Raw genomic sequence first — 19,979 nt, forward strand, 5'->3', positions numbered from 1 at the left:
CAAAAACCCAGGAAAATACTCTGCAGGCAGAAAAGGCAGCTTTCTGTTTTCTTGAAAATCTGTGAGAAATAAAGTATTCTGGGAAGATATATGAGAATTACTTACAAGCTGGTGACAATTTGAAAGAACTGAGAGACCATGTTTACAGATAACTGACATTACCCGACATTCCTCCATGGGAGACCGTTGTTTTATAGGGCAGGAAGGGATTCATCCATTCACAGATCATTTTTTGTATTGCTGGACAAAAGCTTGCCTTATAAAACAGCATGTTTTCCTGGCTAATGAGCTCAGCCAGCCCTTGGTTTCTGTCCATGTACTACAGGAAATAAACCGTATGGAATATTACTGTGGAATATTTAGGTTCATTTATAAATACAAAGATTCATGTGTACAAATTGGCTTCAGTCTTAATTGATTTAGAATACTTGATTAGACAACACAGCTGAGCCAACGTAACTCGTGCTGCCGCTGTGAGAGGTGGTTCAGCCCTCTCTTTTGTCTTCCTGTCCCTTCTAGCCATATGGTGCTTGTCTGACTCCTCAGTCCACTGCTGAACTCCTTCCTTCCTGGAAGAGATCAAGCCATTTTATCTAGTTTGATGGTATGAAACAGGTGTAAGGAACTGCACAGTTCATTTCTGGAAATGACGTTTCAGCTTGAAGGTCACAGGTCTAGTGAGAAAACCTCCTGTACCAAGAGGCATGAGTTAGATCAGAATGGGTTCATTTCTACTGTCTGTTTTGATCAAGAAAACGAGTACTCTGGTTTTACATATACCTTCTGTGATACATTTTTAGACGTTACCACCTGCAAATGATAAAATAGTCTTATGGCCAAAAAAAACAAAAAAAAGAATGGCATTTCTAGCACAGATGGCTTGATTAATAGAGCTGTGGTTTTACATACTTTGAATGTTAGTGGAGTGAGGAGACTTTCTACTCTTAAACTTATGCTATCCTGCATTTCAAAATAAAAGATATTAAGAAATGCCTTGGTGTATGTATACTTGGCAGAAAAACAAGACTTGTTACTTTACCCAGTAAAAATACATGGCCACAGAACGAAAGTCCTTCACCAGCTAGTCATGTAGAACAGGGCTGTGTTTCAGTAGTTTTGGTGACTGATGAGGGCATCACATGTTTGAAGTACTGGTGCTCTACTTGTGTTTATTCAGACTTCCTGTCTTACTGGGGTTCTAGAGTCACCTCTGGTGTCATGCAGTAATTTTGGGAAACAGTTACAGAGTTTGCAGTATTAGGAATGATGTGTTGGGGTACCATTTTGATTTACCAGCCTTAGCAAGCATGTGTGAAGGTGGAAATGCAAAGGTTGCATGGGCAGACTTAATTCTTGTGCTCAAGAGCTGGAGCAGGTACTGACTGGGGCAAGAAATACCTTGTTAGTGTTGCCTGATTTCAGCTGCTGCTGTTTGCCAAGCATGGGAGCAGCGGTGGGTGGTAGTGGGAGCTGCCTATGGTTAGCATGGCAGGTGATAGGGAGAGGTCAGAGCAAAATTGTGCTTCTGGCTGGAAAAAGCAAAGGAGAGATGATGCCTTAGGTTTCGACAGCCCAGGTATGCTTTTCTCATATTTAGGTTTTCTGTGGTTTTAATAGCATTTTTATTTCTGTGTCATCTTCTTGGCTGTTCCACTGTTTTCTGTAGAGAAAGGAAACTTTGTAGGTGTAGTGCTAAAAACACATGGTATTGACAGCAATCCTAGTTTTGGAATTCCTGACCATTGGCACTGTGACAAAATTGCTTAAAGCTGACCTAAATGATTACCTTAGGTAACAGGATTGCACTGCTATGTCTTATGGACCAGCCACTGAAAAGGGATGTCCAAGTTGGATGTAATGAATTAAACGTGCCAGCAGAGCCAAGCCAGGCAGGTCTGCCAGACCCTCTGTGGGTTGAACTGTGCTGGAGGCATAGGAACTTTGATGGCTTCAGGGAATCACCTTCTGTCTGTGCAGCCTCTATCCGCATGGAGAGGCAACTCAATGCAGCACTCTCTTGCCAGCCAAACAGAAGCTATTGGAAGTGGCCAAATGGGAGCATGTGTCCTCCACTTACTGAACTTCCTGTGGGTCTGGCCGGGTGAGCTGGCGGGGCAGCCTGCCCACTAGGGTCTGGCTGGAGCCTGACCGTGTGTCGAAGCAAAGAGCCAGGGGCAGCATGCACAGGGTAGTGGGGGACTTCAGCAAAAGGGTTTTAGTAGTCTCTGTGGGAGAGACCTAAGTGGGAATTTTTTTTTCTCCAGAGGCTTTGAGCATAGCTAAATCTGAACATATTTTGCTGAGACTGAAAAGGTATCTCCCTGTGCCCAGGACTTCTTGATGCCCAGTTTCGAAACGCTGCTGCAAGATAGGGAGGTTTACAAAACTGACAAGAAAGTGGATTATAATAGAAGATAGAGATAAATCGAAGTATAAGTGCCATGACTTCTTGCTTTACATCTAAGGACAAACCTTTCTATTCTCAAGCCGTTACCAATCTGGAATATCCAGATTTGTACACAGTGTCGGGCTGCTCAGTGGTTTTAACAGTCTGGTCCCTTAAAAAATTATTTCTGAGAGGTTCCTGATAGCTACATTGCCTCTGAAAATTGCATCAGGTATGTGTGGGCATACAGGTACATGTATACCTGTGCCAAACACAGTTAAAATCACTGTGTGCCCATATGGACCACAAGGTTTGGAGGAGGCATTTTCCACACAGGGCAGTGCCTTGAACACACAGGTTCTGCAAAAGCAAAGTATTTTCTCACAGTGGTAATTTATTTTTGGAAACACAAAACCGTGAGGAAGCACTGTTACGTCACATGTCCGTAAGATTTTGCACAGATGAAGGGTAGTGCTGCCCGGGAATATGGATGTGTTCACATGGAGGCCTCCCCATCTCTCCCTCCTTCCCTCCCTCCTTCCCTGCTTCCCTCCCTCCCTCCCTCCCTTCCCTGGCCCCATCTGCGCTGCCAGCCCCGGCTCACAGCAGAGATGGCTGTGGTTGTACCTGTTTGTGGGTGATGGGTTGTTTTTCCCCTCTGATCGCTGCAGGCACGGAAGAGAACAGCAGCTTATCAAGCACTTCAATCTGGTTTGCTGAATGTAACAGCTTATGAGAAAATGGCTGCCTTGTTTTCCAGCCGTGTCCCAGGGATGGCCATGCAGGAGAAAATGAGGATCTGAGCATGAGAAATCTCTCAGCAGTTTCCCGGGCCATTTAACATTTATAAATACACTATGAAGGATCCTTTTTCTTTCCAGGTAGCTGCCTCACTTCAGTCCTTGCAGGTTTGCTATTCAGCAAGGTGGGAGGAGGGGTGGGAGAGACGTTCCAAACCTTCACCTGTGCTCCTAGGGTACCCTTCCCAGATAGGGGTGCTCCCTATATACATATATAAATGCATGTATATTCAAGGTGAGACTTTAAGCTTGAAATTTGTCTTCCAAGGTGTTGTAATGCCTTATTTTTTAGTGATTATAATAATGAAGTCTTGTTTTCTTAAGTATTTAGTGCTTCTAAAAATTACTTTATTCGTTTTCTCACCATTTGAGTGACACAGCATTGCATTATAAGCAGACATTATGTGATGTGAAATAGAAATGCGTACAACTCTTAACACTGAAGTATGTCTGGGCCGTGAAGGTTTTAATATTAATGGACAAATGATCTGCACAGAACAATTCCCCCTGAATAATCCACTGCAAAATTTTCTGCTGTTCAAATGCGTTATCCCATCATTAAGTGGGATAATAAAAACAATTTTTATCAAATTGTTCTAGCTTTTTGCAGCAGCTTGTTTCCTTCCGTTCTTCAAATGATCTCGATGTTTTAATGAATAAATTCTCTCAGAATCCTGTTGGAAAAGGCAGAAGTGGCATAAGGAATTACAAATTCTTAAGGGAACAAGAAAGTCCCTTGGAATATTACAGAAAGTATTTTAAAAGGACTTTTAGCTCTTTTGGCATTTGGGCCTTTAACGTAAACTACTGTCTCATAAACTCCGGTAGATTTAGCTGTGCTGGTTTAAGATGTGACAGTTATCTGTTGTATTTATCTGCTGGGCTTAATCCTGCATCAACTGCTCAAGCAAATGCAATCTAGCCTGTGTGCGCCCGTGGAAGCAGTGGCCCTGGGATCATGTAACCCCTTCTGCCTGGTAGGTCCTGCCTGGGGACTCTATGGGCTGAAACTACCAGAGCTCTTAACAGCCAGGCTCTTAACCATCTGCATATGTTTATGGTAATAAGGGAGAGAAAAAAAGAATAGGAAAAAACCCAACCAACCAAAAATCCCAGTCAGAGCCAGGCATATTGCATTTAAGTGTGGGCTTTCCTACCAGCTTCCAAGCAGCGTTCCAAAAGCATTGCTTTCAGGTAACTACTAGCAAATATCAGTATGGCACTGACATAACTAGGTTTCTTGTATGCCCTTGAATAGGTTTTTCCTGTTCTTTCCTGTCATCACTTTAACACAGTAGTGCAATAAACCTTTTCTGCAAAACCGATGATGCTTCTGGGCATAATCACAATTTCCGTAGTCCAAATCAGAGTTAAAGGAAAAAGGTAGTGTACTTGCTGCATTTTGTAATGAAGAGCTAGAGAGAGAGAGAGAGAGATTTTCATAGAATCATAGAATGTTAAGGGGTTGGAATGGATCTTAAAGATCGTGTAGTCCCAACCCATGCCCCCCACTGTGGGCAGGGAAACCTCCTGCTAGACCAGGTTCCTCAAGGCCTTATCTAACCTGGCTTTGAACACTGCCAGGGTTGGGGCACCTTTTTACTTGGTTGAACATAGCACCATGAGACCTATACTAGAACACCACTATTTCTGTGAAAACTACACTGCACATTGGTTGGAAACATGAGAGTGCCCATGTAGCTGTTTCCCTTTTCCAGAGGTCAGCTGTGCTGCTTCAGTGTCACTGCAAGCCTAGGGAAAACACTTCACCCTGCAGCTGTACCAATATCAAACAGAAGAGTGTTCTTGTGAATCACACTCTCAGTGTCTTTTCTTTGTATTTTTTAGAGCTGTCCAGATAACCTTTTTTTTTTTGGTTGGGGAAAAAGATGCTTTTAAAAAGAAAAATAAAGTCAAATTGTGTGTATAGCAAAGGAATAGGAGGAATATTATTTGTAGGAGATACTACAGTTTGCTTCACACTTACTCTTCTGCTGTTGTTTCTTTTTTAACAACTGAACTGGAGGAGTCTGAAAATGAAACTGGAAAGACAACTGCAGGTTTTGTTTTGAAAAGCCCTTTGGAAAGAATACCTGTTTCATACTGCTATGCCAGCATGGAAGCTGGCAGAGCTGTTGCTTCCCCCTGAGCAGGCTCCACTGCAGCACTTTTTGGAGCAGGCTTGTTACCCGACTGCCTGCTTTCATTATGTCCCTTGTTTTGGATGGGTCCCACAAGGTCTGTGACAACATGAATTTGGGCAGAGTGTGACAGGCTGATCAGGTGACTCTAGGAGGTATCCACTTTACAACAAAGAAGAACAAATTATTGCATTGAAAATGCTGAGCAGTGTTTGTTTGTTGGCTCTAACAGCACTGCACAGTGTGGGGTTTTGTACAGAATCCCAAGTTAGCATGGTTAGCAAAACAGTGCAGCTTTTCTAGGGTGATGCTTTACCTGGGCCAGTTGTACTTTACTACAGGAAAAATTGTGGAATGTAGCACATCATGCAGTACTCAGGCTAGTATAAGTGTGTCCTCTGCAGTGTGGCCTGGAGACATATTCATTGTTTTGTTCTGCTTTTCATCTACCAGAATACATCCATCCCTTTATCTCTTTATCCATCCCTTTATTTTAAATTATACCTTCTGGGGACAAGGATAATTTTGTCTCTTTTTTCATCTGGATTCTTGTAGATTTTAATAAAATCTTGCATATAAGATTCATGGTTAGCATTTCTAGGCAGCAGTTAAATACAAATAACGATACTTTATTATTGATTAAGGCCTTTTGTCTCCTGTTATATCTTGAAAACAGCTGGTTGGATTAGATGCTTCTGAGCCTTTTTATACTAAAATTCACTGGCTTGTAATTCTGAAGAAAAGAATAAATAATTCAGATGAGACTAGGAGGTTTTGTTTATTTTTTTTAAAACGTTGCAACAAAGTGGTTTGAGCGTTAGGCCATCTATGCAATTGCAAATATTTTAAAAATAGAAAACTTACGAGGTAATGTTATTGATGTTCTGTCTTGCTGAATAAATATGTCAATGGACTGATAATGTGAGCTGCTTTGGAGAGATCTCTACAGACATTTTTGTTGCACAGTGTGAATGCTAGGCTGCAGATGTTAGGCACTGAACGTGATCCACTGTAAAATGTTTGCAATTTTGCATTCTCTCTGTTTTAAAAATGGAGCAGCTTTCGCAGTCTTTTATTCTCATATAGCTTCTCCCTTTCCACACCATCATACCTAGAAATCAGCAGCTTGCTTTGCTGAGCTGACATACACGCTGCTTTATTTTTCAATTTCATAAGTAAGAGGCTTTTCCTGGGTTGTAATAGCGCTCCACTGACATAATGATGGTTACTCCTTATTCACACAAAAATTATAGTGAAGTCTCTCTACAGATTTCAGTCTTTATGGTGGGATTATAGAAATGTATACAGTTATTCAGATTAATAGTTTTAATTTCTCAGCCCTTTATTCCAGTTTTTCTTAAAATGGAGTATACATTTGCAGGGCTACTTTAGGGTATATAGAGTCTGGTATATACCTCCTCTGGCTTCTGTGTTAGCTAAACTGTGAAGTGATGGTATACTGGGTGTATTCTGACTTACACAGAGAGGAGAAGAGAAAAATAAAACTCCATCCAGGACTTGTTAACCTTCTTCAAGAGTATCATGGCCAGAGAAAATGATTGAAAAGGCCGTATCTGCCAAACTTTGGATGTCTTTATCATTGTACCTCATGCTGTTTGGGAAGACAGTGGGTCCTTGATGGCAAAGCTGTACTTTCTGTGTGTATGCATGGCACCTCTTCTAGGTCACCAGAGTTTAAGCTGAAGTGGGTATGTTATTCCTCCTTGCCTGTCTGTTTTGCCAGTGAAGTACCATCTGTCTGCATCATTCACTTTGGTAGAAACTACTTTGCACGGCTAATACCTGTCCAAGGCTAAAGGTTCTTAACACCTTTTGGCCCCAGGAACATATCCACATGGGCCTTATGTTGTTAGGAGCAGGTGGGCTTTTTGGTTCATGTGGTTGTAGTTTCAGATAGGAATAGGCTTTATTATATTGTTTGTGTACAAGCATAAAAAATTTCATTTCAGAAGATGGCATAAATCTGCTTTAAGTAAAAAGAGGCCACCTCTTATAACTACTCTGTGTGCCTTGTTAATGCATGCTCTTGGGAGAGGTTTGGTTTGTTGGTACTTCTGTTAGTTCTGAATGCATGAGGAAGTTAAACTGAATTGTATTTTTTTTCTGGGGCATAGAGTTTTAAACTAAGGACTGTGGTTGTCCCTTAAGGGGAAGGGAGCACCCAAGAAGGGAACACCAGGTCAATGTTTGTGGTCAAAAGTGCGATCTGACAAAAGTCAGAGGATCTGCAAAAACTTACAAGGTTTTATTAGTAAATTGCACATTGGGCATTTATAAGTTTGTCCCTGATCTCCTAGTAGGAGCACATGGCAGTGAGTATGGATAAAAGGGTAGGGGAAAAGAGAAGAAAGAGATGAATTAAAGAGGGGGACAGAGAAAGAAAGGAGGAAAAGAAGGAAGAGAGAGGTCATTAGTCCTGGTACCAGCATCAAATCCCCCAGATGGAATGTCCAGAATTCTGGGAGGTACATATGCCTGGGCTTTGTTGAGGAGCCTTTTTATAGATCAGCTTCCCTGTCCTGGAGATGTTTCTCACTTTTTATGCAAAATAGTTTGCAGTCCATTCTTCTAGATCTTGCTGGAAATGGCTCGAGAGCTTCAGCGGTCTTTGGTGATCTTGATCCTCCCTTACAATCCATGCCTGCTCCTTGGATGTCATACCTGTGCTTGCCCTGGACTATGTTGTGCTTATCTCCAGGAGCCAGAACAAGGACATTTGTCCCAGGAAAGTGCTGCCCTACCTGCATATGGTCCCCTGCTCCAGCCACATCTTGTTCTTCCTCACAGTGTGTTATTACCCACAATCCTTGGTGGTTGTTACCAACAATCCTTGGTTGGCTCCACAGCTATCTGGCTGTCGGTGTTTGAGACACACACGTTAGCCCCTTTACCTTCTAGCCTTTTACAAGGACACATGAGCAGGGTACTCTAGGTTAACAAATTATTTCATGTTTAGGAAAGGGTAGTAAGTTAATTTGTGCCACTTTTTCTGTGTCATGAGCTTAGAATACCTATGCAAATACACCTCTGTCTTCCTACAAGTAATAAGTTACAGCATGTCTATAGACCTCAGTTACTAAGCCTTAAAATGCAAGTCTGTCTTGGGATCCAACTTAGGGAGTCGTTGCTATCAGTGATAATCACAACTATACCCATGCACAAAAGGTGAAGAACATACAACTTCCCAGTCGTGACAGGGAGCGGGATGAAATATTTTGTCATGGATGTTCTGAGGAAAGGTATCTGCCTGGCTTTCTGATAAATTCGGCAGTTAAAAGTTGTTTTTATTGTTAAATTGTACAAATTTGATCTGGAAGTAGCGGAACACAAAAGCATCAAGCACAATAATGTCACTAGGATTGGTTTTCACATTAAGACTCACAGATGTGAATTTGTACCTCAGATTCACCAGTGAAAATCTGGAATAGCTTAATCTGTAATTCATTTGAGTCTCTCCAGACATACTTTTCTGGAACAGGGTGAAACCTCAGCCAACCCACTCCAGGCTAAATTGTTCACCTGTTTATTCACCTTTGAATGCATTCATCTGCTCACCCACTGACACAGTTTCCTATGAAGCCAAGAGATGAGGGCACATTTTGTAAAAACATGAAAATCTTGAAATTCACAACTTCTGACAGCCATGACAAATAAGCAACCATATCCATTACCAGTCCCCAGAGTTATCTAGTATCCTTTCTTTATGTAATTTCTTATCATACTTTTTTTTATCAATCTTCTTTTCACTTGTTATTTATTATTCATAGCATTAATAAGAGTTCTGTACTTGGCTTTTATTTTCATTGCTCTTTTGAATATTTTAACACAGTGACTGTGTTTGCTTTGTTTTCTTGCCGTGGATGTTTTTGTGGGTTTTTTTCACTGTGTGTTTTTCAGTTTTATCATCTGGAAATATTAATAAAGACATTATATACCTTTTCTTCATCCAAAGACATGGTGCATCTGTTGACCTTCAGGGCATATTGCTGGGGCCATCTGGTTTTCAAGGGAAGTGGGGGTTGGCAAGGAACGGGGAAGGATTTAAGGCAGAAGGAGATATTAGGTTACTCATTTATTATTTGATTAAGGTTTTGCTTTGTTGAAGGGTAAGACTAATTGGTACTTTGTTACAGTGTTTGTCTTTTTATAGTCTTTGGTTTTTCCTGTGTTTTGTTGTTGTTGTTTTAAGTGGTGCTGGTCTGGGGAAGCTTTTGTGTGTATGTGCTTGTCTTTATCAAAATAAACAAAAAATGTGGCTCCAAACTGCTATGAGGTGTTAACCAGTCCTGCTGTTGTAGTCTGTTAGTACCAGGATTAAATGACATTGTTTTGTGCACTGCTCTTAGCCTGTGCTCATCTCTCACTTGCAGAAAGTTTCAGTGGCCAGTGAGGAATTAGCAGGACAAAGTACCAACCGCATTTCAACCTGATAGTCTTCTCTTAGTGGCTTCATGGCACATGTGTAGGAAATGTCATTTCTGCTCTTGTCCTTCCAGAATAAAGGAGTCTGACATGTGCGGGTTTTACTGGGGGCTGGAGGCAGAGCAGGAAACGAAGGAATGTTATCGGCTCTTGGTTCCCTGTTTCCATTATGGCCACAACAATTCCTGTCCAGTGACTGTGATACATAGTTTAACATGGAAACCTTTGCTTTATTTTCCTTTTCTCTAGTACCACTAAGAAAACACTTGGCTATATAGGATTTAAATTGTTAATTTCTCTTTTATTTTGTCAATGTATGTCATATATCAATATTATGTAATACACTGCAGTACATAAAAAGCATTGATTTTCATATGCTAAAAGATATTGCAGTTAAGCTACCCAGATTCTTATAGATGAAGTGAGAATATGGCACACACTTTATTAGGAGAAGAAAGAAAAATTGGTTTGGGTAAAGTTACAGGATAAAATACTATTTCAGCTGTAAATAAGAAACAGCTTCGTTGTAAGAGAAAAGTTTAAGCTCACGTTAGGAATCTTCCTTTCTAAATTGACAAGGAGCTAATTTTAATTAAAGCAGAATTTCCCTCATCAAATTATTGTGTCTTCATATGTGTAAGTTTTGAATGATCTGTGTAAAAGCCTGGAGGAGGGTGTGTGATGTGGGTGTGTTACGTGAGTCTCAGTGCTTCTCACTGTGTAATCTTCCATAACTGACCGCCTGTAAAACAAATTCTCCCCCCAGTCCAACAGCTCCTGCCCACATGCAGGAGTCTTCTCATAACCTGTAGCAAATCACAATTACCGCAATATGATAATCTTGTCATGTGCTTTTGTGTTTAATAATATCCACAACACTTACTAAATATTCAGTCTTCTCAAAGGATTTATTTCTCCATCCTGGCCACTGCATTTTAGGAGGACATAAGCCAGTTGAGTTATACACTTACCTGACATGATGAAGTACGATGGGGAAAGAGTTGAAGAAACAATGCACCTTTGTAGTGTTTGAGTGGGGGTGGGGATGGACCCCTAACTTCTGTGAGGAAAGAGAAAACTAAGTAACTACTAAAGTAACCTCATTAGGAAGGTTTGCTTAGTCCCTTGTGGGTTTTGGGGTATTTTGTGTTCAACTGTATTATTGGTTTGAGTCTTGCTCTGAGACCTTTCCTCTGATTTCTTTTAGATAAGCTGTAAATTTGAGAGTGAATTTGAGAGCTTGCAGAAGAATGGTGCATTTTTGGTCTTTTCCTTGTGACCTGATGAAAGCATTGTAGAGTTTTACCTAAATAAAACTCCAATACTGACCCAGTTCCCTGTCTTTTGAGGAGGAAAATTGATTAGCTAATCTTGATTTTGTGGAACAGCAGAGAATAAGAAATGAGCAGGCTATTGTCTTTGTCCTGGGATTTCCAGTGGTCATGATCAAAATTTGCCTTTCTCACCCATGGGTTTGTAGAAATTCCACCCAGGGCTCCTAGCTGGCTGAGTTAGAAAGCTTTGAAGACTGTGCAGCTTTTCTTAGGAAAATACCTTAAAACATAAAACATCTGTCAAGAGAGCTTTTTGTTTGCAAAGCTTCTTGAAGCACACCTTGGAATTTCCTTCCTTGGTGTTAGTGAGTTTTTGCAGTAAATGTGAAATAATCAGCAGTGGCATCACCTGATTTCAGCAACTCAGAGGGTTGTGAAGGTGCTCGAGAGACCAGGCTTTCAAGGAGTTTAATTGTGCCATAAAACTCTCATATAATTACAGGTTTTGCTTTTTTAACAACATTCAGTAAAATAAGACACAGTAAGAACATGATCAAGCAAGGAGTCATGTTCAGGTGAGCATACAGTACAAAAAGTTAAACATTTAGAATTTTATTTTAGAAAACTCAAAGTCCCTACTCTAGATTATTTGTTCTTATATTCTGTGGATCAGATCCTCACATTCTTTGTATTTCAATGTGTTGAATTCCTTTCTACTGCTTTTTTATTCATGCAGAATTGCTGACAGAATTGTAAATTAAATTATTTTCTGGATGAGACATCAACTAGATCATTAACTAAATTCCAAGTGTAGAGCCAAATCTTATCCTGGCTGCCTTTGTAATGTTGATGGAATTGAAACAGGTGTGGTGGCAAAAATTTTTATGTGGAAAATCTTGATTACTTGAGTTAGCTGTAACAGAGTAAGTCTGTTCAACTTTCAAGTCTAGAATGAATTTGCAGGATGTGAATCTGGAATAACAGTGGTAGTCTGAACAGATTCAGTGACAAGTAACTGGAGTCCCTTATCTATAGCCATTCTTATTCATTTTTGAAGGTACACCTGAAGGAATAAAACATCTCAAAGTTCTAATGGAATTTAGGAAGTGATTTTTTTTTCTCATTAGATAGCACATTTTGGTTTTCTTACCAAAGCAATATTTTTTCTTAGAAAATGTTCATCTTTTCTAAAGTTCTGAAGAATGTGAAGGACCTTAGTGAAGTAGCTTGATGGATGCTTAAGAAAACATTTTCTCAACAGAAGACATTAAAAGAACATGCAGATTACCAGTTGGAAATGTACTAAGTAGACAAGGGCAGTAACATGCAAATAAGAAAAAGGAGGCTAGAGAAATGCTCTGAAAGACTTTAAAAATAATAATAAAAAATAAATAAATTTGGAGATTTTTCCAAATGTATAGGTTAAGGTAATGTTATCAAGAATTGCAAGTCTATGTGACAAACAAGATGACTGTGATGTTGACAGTACTACAGATTAGTAGTAGTCTAGCAAGAAGGCCTGCAGAGGAAAGGGAGAAAGAGTACTGAGTGTTCAGAATTATTCTGGAGAATAATCACATCAGAAATTGATAAGGATTCTGGTTGTTAGTATAGAAGAGGCAAGTCTGGAGCACAGAGTATCTATTCATAGGTGATAATTAAAATCAGTTTTGTGCGAGATTTCCCTTGTGCATGGAGCATAAGAGAGTCAAGGACAGAGCTCTGTGGAATCCCCAAGTGAGATGTAAAATGCAATTAACAGTGAACGGAAATGTTTAAAACAAAAAGTAATTCCATATACTTTAAGAATAAATAAAAGAAATGAGCAGTTTCTTTTTCAGTTGAAGCCATGGTTATATGCAGCATTCAGTTAGTGGTTTCTTTACAGTAGAATTTAATTCAAAATAGAAGAAACAGTATACTACAGTACTTGAGGAAATGCTAGATGTTGAGTAAAAAGCCCTTCCATCTTCTGACGGACATTTTACATCTGCACTTTGTGGTGATTGCAAAGGAAAAATAATTGTTGTTTTGCCATTTATTAAATTATACTCTGAATAGAATTAAATCTCTATTAAATAGGAAGAAATTTTGAACAAATCAGTATATTTACATGAAAAGTTGCATTAAACCCCACAGACAGGTAAACACTGTAAACATGGAAGAAGATTAATTTGGATATTCAGAGTGATACTACCTAATTCTTTTTCTTTGGAAAAAAAAAAAAAACAACAAAACACACGCACATGTACAGACATTCATAAAAAATAAAAGTAGAAGACTGTATTTGTAGTCTGTATCCCTGTTGCTTTTAACATAGCTTGTTTTGGGTGGGATCATCTCACCTACTTTCATGGGTTACACAGATGTCAGGTAACATCCATGTTAGATGTCTGTCTCCCTTGGAGCCATCCCTGACCTCGGCTTAGGTGCTCCCAGCAAAGGGCCTCTGCTTCTGGGGCAGAGTCTCACGGGTGAGGTGTGTCACGCTCCGGAAGCGCCTGTCTCCTGATTTGGAGAGGAGCCTCGCTCGGACACATGTCTGTATTGTACCCATCAAAAAGACACTGACACAGCTATTAGCTTCTGCTACGTTTCACTAACCTAAACAATTACTCCTTACTGTCCCTTAAATACTTAGCTTAAAATATAGCTGAGCTTGCATTCATTTTATATGTATTTTTAAGCAGCTATGCCTGCTGGCCAAGGCTTTTATTTGTCATAATTGATATCTGATGTTATGATCTTTCTGAAATTAAAATAACCTGTTATAAGGTACTTGCTAAGAGAAGAAAGCTAAGGTGAATTTTAAAGCACAGAGAGAAGACATTGAAGAACATGGAGTCATTGTCCAAGATATGCCAAAGCAAACAATGCTGGAAGGGTATCGAGCGAGGTCAGTAGGGAGGAGCTGAGTAGCTCTAGGCATGTTTATAACTAATTTTTGAAATACTACAAGTGTAACTCACACTATAAATAACCACATGTTCATTAAATAACTGAAGAAGGAAAATCTGGGAAAAGTTTGTCCAGACATTTATAACTTTTTTTAGGGCAGCTGATCTTTTCCATATGATTTTCAGACTGAGAAACTATTTTCTTCTCTTGAGGGTGCTCATTGTTGAGAGCTGCAATAAAGGAAAGGAGCAAAGTTATCATCCAAGCTTAAATGCAAAACATGAAAACATTTGGGATTTAAGCTGACTGTTGGTTGTTTGATACAGCTTTTACTTTATAGTGGAGGTCTGAAGCAAATCTTCACCAAAAACATAGTTTAGCTGTTTTTTTCCCAAAGTGGTGGTTGAATGCCTGAACAGAATAAAGGAGAATATGCATTCTGCCTGCCAAAGTGAAGAGGAATTGTTCAGTACAGATTATGCAATTCATCCTCATCATAAAGAATGTACTGTTTTTCTGTTTCTAATTTCATATTCCGTCATAATATAGATGTATACAAAAAAAGGATAACATTTATGTGAGGAGTATAGAAAGAAAGTGAATTTATAAAGAAAGAGCAAGGGTGGTTCAAGTGGAAAAGGCTGGAATAGATACAGGTTACTCTGCAGACATTATTGTAAATGTCAAGTAGAGTTTGACAGCTGGTAAGTTGGAGACATAATTAAAAGAAATTCCATACATGTACTGCAGACCGCCTTTTGGTGTGAAGAATTGGCACCCAGTGAAATAAGAAGGTGAGTGGCATATGGGGAATTAAAGCAACTGAGTTCTAGTGGAATCTGGAAGCAAACAAATAGACCTTCAAGACCAAGACAACTATAGTGGTCACAGTGGTGTTATGTATTTGTTGATTCATGGTATATCGATCTATGCTAATTAAAGGAAGGTTCATCTCATGCAGTTTCTGATCCCAGACAGAGCCTTTATAATACAGAAAAGAGGAAAGTGTCAGAGGAAAACTTGTCTGAAGATTTCCATTTAACAGACTGGTCTGTGTGACAGTCTGTTTTGATGGAAACTCTTTGTAAACTGAGCTAAATTGTTAGACATTGTGGTCAGCTGGGTTAAATAAAGGCAGTGAGGGGAGATCCAGTATTTAGCAAGAATGGGTATTTCTGTTAAACATAGCTTCTAAAAATTACTTCAAATTTAGACATCTCCTAAAGTCTTCATAGGAAATCAATTATATATATACTGGTGCTCTTCAAATATTACTTCTGTATATATTTATTTTTGGTTTCAGTTTAGATTGCAAATGGAATGACACTTGGCTGTGAATCTACAGAAGAAGGGGAGATTAGTTTGGTACTGTGAACTGTTTCGGGAACTGAGCTATGCATTTATTTCTGTATCTTTGTCATTAGTCTTTTGCTTGGATTTCTCTGGATATTTTCTTTATAGTAGTGCTTACCACTTCGATTTTTTTAAGACATGCTTTTTAATCAGCATTCTGCAAGTCTGTCAGTACTGCCTGACACGCTGCTTCCACTACAGACAGTTGCTGCATCAGGAGAAGATTCTGCTGAATCACGTCAATATGAATATCTTAAAAAGAAAATATTTCAATGTTCACTACAAACAGGTTTTTTTTTCAATTTAATATGAAATACAAAATCACAACCTATAAGTCCTGTGCAAAATTGGGCACTACTAACTCCTAAATTATTATACTCAGACAGTATTTGCTGCTGGAGTTTTAGAGAAAGTCATTGACTCAATTGTGAGAAGACTAATTCTATATCTGGATCTGGCCAATGTAGTAAACCTGCATTTGGCAACTGTAGCATTTCCAGGAGGGGAAGGGCTTTTCTTAATTTGTGCTTATCAATTTAGTGAACAGCTTAAAGATGAGAAACTGCTTGGGAGATTACTAGTTAGGAAAGCCCCTACCTTCTCCCAATGAGTAACTTAAGCAGAAAACCAAGAAAGAGAGCCTGAGATCTGTTAGTTTCGAAATCTTGGAAGGACCTAGGGACCAGAAATACTCAGTTAATTTCTCTAGTTATAGGTAATTTCTCTTGTATGTATTGAATTGGTTCAAAATGCAAAACTGTTTTATTTAGTGTCACACATGTCTTACATAAACCTTTATTAACTGGTAAAACACTGTTTCAGAAGATTCTATTGTGTTTAAAACATGGATCTTTTTTCCTTCATTTTAACTGAAGTTTAATTTCCAGTTTTGAAAGAATATGACCTGATATATAAGAAAGGGTCATTCATTATTTTCTAGCTAAATGGTGTGTAAAAAGAGGAAATGTAGGTTAGCACACATTATTCCAAAGGTATTTATGTAACACAGCTTCATGGTAAGCAAATTGCAATACTGAGTTGATGTAAAGATTGTATTTCAATACAGAGTAATCATTGTGTACTGAGAAGCTCAAAAAAAAAGAAAAAACACCAAGGGGGGGGAACCAAAAAAACAAAACAAACAAACAAACAAAACACACACAAAACCCCCCACAAAACAAACAAACAAAAAACAAACAAACAAACAAAAACACCAACGGAAATAAATGGTTGTGTAGCTCCAGAATCTTTTTGGCTAAGATCCCCAAAACATACAGGGTGTTGGCTGAATTGAAGTGAGCGAGCTCTGGGATGGGGAGATAAGAGCAGCAGGGCCTCGTTTGCACCCCTTCAGAAGGAGGTTAGACTGGGCTTTGAGCTGCAGCAGAGGCCATCCCCTCTGCCTTGGCTCCCTTCACACCCGGGGTGCCCTGTCCCTTCTGCAAGTGCCTGCTTTGGGCGGTTCAGCAGCATAGTTCTGGCACCACTGTCGCTTCCTCTGGGAGCCAGAGCTGGCCAGCCTTCCTTGAGGCTGAGCAGTTCCAGGGAAGGGACTGAAGAAGCTAAAAAAGCCCAGGTTGGTTTGAAGTTGTTTTGCTGTTCTTTCTGTGATTCATGAGTATGAACAGTGTGCTGTATGGAATATGTTTTCTGGATTGTTTTGAGGGAGGTGCTAGTGGAAGCACACTTCCTAAAGCTTGAAGCAAATCTTGGTGAGACAAAAAAGTTGAAATAAGAGATAAATCAGATATAAAACATGCAAGTTCTTTTTATGTTACCACTAGGAAGGAGGGAAAATACAGTTTTGGTTTTTTTTCAAAATTTCAGCTAAATGGTTCAGAAAGTATAATACCAAGAATAATCAGTTACTTTGTCATTCCATTTTACTTGCTGACTATTCCTCATTACTCAGAGTTACTGTTGTTACAGTGTGCATGGGTTGAAGTTGAATTGGTGTGTTTTATAAATACATGGGTCTCTAAAAATACCAGAGGCCACCCACAACAGAAGAGTGTAAAGTGTACATGAACTCTTCCACCTCTACGTCAATGGCTTGATGGTGTCACCATTACTCTTAATTTATTTATTTAACCACCTGAAATTGACTTGTTTGACTTTCGAGTTAATTTCTTGTTCCTGGTAGGAAGTTTGAGGTGTTTCTAGTTTCAGTACTGGAGTATTTCATCAGAAAGGAAGAGTTGTTGAAGAGACTTGGGAACTGTGTCACCTTTTCTCTCTGTAGATCTGAGCATCAGGCATGGTGGCAGGACAGCGTGGAGAAAATTTGCTCCCCTTCACGTGAACCTTTCATTTGTTGGTACTTAATAGCCTATGGAGTCATTGCAGGACAAGAAAATAATGAAAAAATACATAACTTGTGGTCAGTTTTTAGAGATTCTAGAAAAATTCCCCCAACTATTGGAAACATAAATCTTCCTATATATTTTGCACTGAGCAGAATTCAGATAGTAATTACTAAATGCCTTTTGTTTATATTTCCCTTTTGCAATCATATGGTAATATTTTCAGAAATGGTTTAATACAGTCACATTTTCCCTATAAACTTAATACTTTAAATTTATAATGTTGGTGCTGAGGGGGTTTTTTTCCAATCCCGGAAACATGTGAAGACAGGGAATTTAGGAAAGAATGGAAAGAGAAGTGACTGTTGGCTGCCATTATGATGGAACAAATCTCTGAGGTAATTTTGATTGCCCCACACATCTGTATATGTCTCATGTATTCACAAGTCTGTGTGCACATTTTGTAGGGCGTGCTGTAAAAAACAGAAAATTAGTTTGCTGATTGAAAGAGGGGATCTCTTTCCATCTCGTCTTGTCCATCCTGTCTTGTGCAACAGTTGCCTAAGCCTAATTCCCTTTTATGTGATATTGATTAACAGCCACTCTGCATCTAGGACTGTCAGAAGGACTAAAGGGTATTTAATTATTCAGCTGGAATAAAGTGGAAGACAGTGCAGCAGCAGCAGCTGTAACATAAGACATTGGTACTAAATCTCCACAATATAAGAATTGTTCAGTAATAGCCCAGTAATTCTCTCCTCCTTCCTGACTTGAAGGAAATTCATAGAAGTCTAAAGACTGAACATTTGGAGTGTGTGAGTGAGGGGCTTGTCATCAAGATCACTCCATGCTTTGGATGTGTTCTTAAACACAATGCCAAAGAATTATACTCACATGAATAGAACACCATTTTCCTAAAGATTTTCAAAAAGGAAGACGTGCAAAAGCATTTTTCTGATTATTTGTTTATGGGTCTATCACTGCTCCATGCATGTGAAGATTTCATGTTTGCTGCATACATGTGTGTGAAAATCCCCAGTTCTCATGGATAGCTTCCATGTGCAAATTTATTGTGGAAGTATTTACATGTTTGTCTGGTTCAAAGGAAGGAGTTGAATGCTAGAATCCTTTTCATACTTGGAATAGGACATAGAAAAATTAAGGGCACCGTAGTATTCAACTAACAGAGTTGAGATACCTAACTGTGATTTTAGTTGTTTTGTCCCATAACATCCCAATGAAACCTACCACAAATATACAGCATTATTACACATTAATGTTCCACTAAAGCATGTCCTGGTGTGTCTCAGTACTGAAATCATTAGTAGGTCCCAGACCTATAGGCTGTTGGAGGCTGGGAGAATACCGCTGTCTCTGTGCTTGTTCATATGTTCTTCATTAGGTATCTACTTTTGTCATGATTAAAGAAAAGATACTGACTAAAGTTGATGTTTGACTTGATGTAATCAGTCTGTTTTTATGATCTTTTAATTTTATATGTGTATTTTAGATAACTTTAAATGTCGTGTGTACTATGCAGAATTTTCATAAGGTGTAAATTGGAACACGAATCATATCTTCTAGTATGAGATTGTAAGTTACATTTTGTCAGAACTGAACTGTAAGAAACAGCTTTATAGAATATAATTTCTTAGAAAGTATCAATAGCCTTGTTTGGACATTAGCTAGCACGTTTTAGTTTAGAATTGGGAGCAATGGTGCCTGTCCCAGAGCAGTATGTTTCTAACATCCAAGAGCTTGGATGTGATATCGTTAATTTCTGTGATTTGCCAATGAACACAAAAAACACCAATGCGCTCATGTTTAAAGGGCTTGGGGTTTATTTATGTGTGTTCATATTCTGTTTTCAATTACGGATGGATTTTTTTTCCCCTTGTTTGGGGAGAGTAGGGTAGAAAATACAGGAAAAGAGAATCCAGGAGCTAGTTCTCCGTTTTTAAAATTATTATTCATATCTTCACCTTTAAAAATAGTCCTTCTTACAGATTAGGACTCACCAGAGCAGAATGAGGACATCAGAAAGAAACAGGTGCTGTGATTTCTTGTAAAACAGTTTACTACCCGGTCTTTTCACCTCATGAGTAGATCTTCACATCTTTTATTCTCAATTGTGTTAATTTTTTGGAGGTTTCAGGAATGTGGATAGAAGGCAGCTCTCTACACCAGGGTTAAGTCAGACTGTGTAGTCACAAGGCAGAGCGGAAAGGGAGTGAGTTTATGGGAAAAATCAATTGTTGGTATTCTGAGTACAAATTAAAGCCAGCTTGCCACACTGTTTATTTAAGAGATGAACTTTACTGTGACTGCTGAATGGATCATGAACCTAAATAATGTCATTGTTTTACTCATTAAAGCTGAGG

General features: G+C 39.0%; 1 protein-coding gene across 4 annotated transcripts in view; it reads left to right on the forward strand.

Moving 5' to 3' along the window:
- Positions 1-19,979, forward strand: part of TBL1X (transducin beta like 1 X-linked) — a 200,185-nt gene that overhangs the window by 76,712 nt on the left and 103,494 nt on the right. The window contains exon 1 of one of the 4 annotated variants that reach the window (XM_027890244.1): positions 16,854-16,871. The exons of the other annotated variants lie outside the window; for them this stretch is intronic. The gene's annotated coding sequence lies outside the window, so the exon portion shown is untranslated. Of the gene's footprint in view, positions 1-16,853; positions 16,872-19,979 lie in introns of those variants that run through there. 4 annotated transcript variants of the gene reach the window in all.

The sequence above is a fragment of the Empidonax traillii genome, unplaced genomic scaffold (genome assembly GCF_003031625.1).
Source record: "Empidonax traillii isolate 1590-97213 ecotype Southwest subspecies unplaced genomic scaffold, ASM303162v1 scaffold282:size975252, whole genome shotgun sequence".
NCBI lineage: Eukaryota > Metazoa > Chordata > Aves > Passeriformes > Tyrannidae > Empidonax > Empidonax traillii.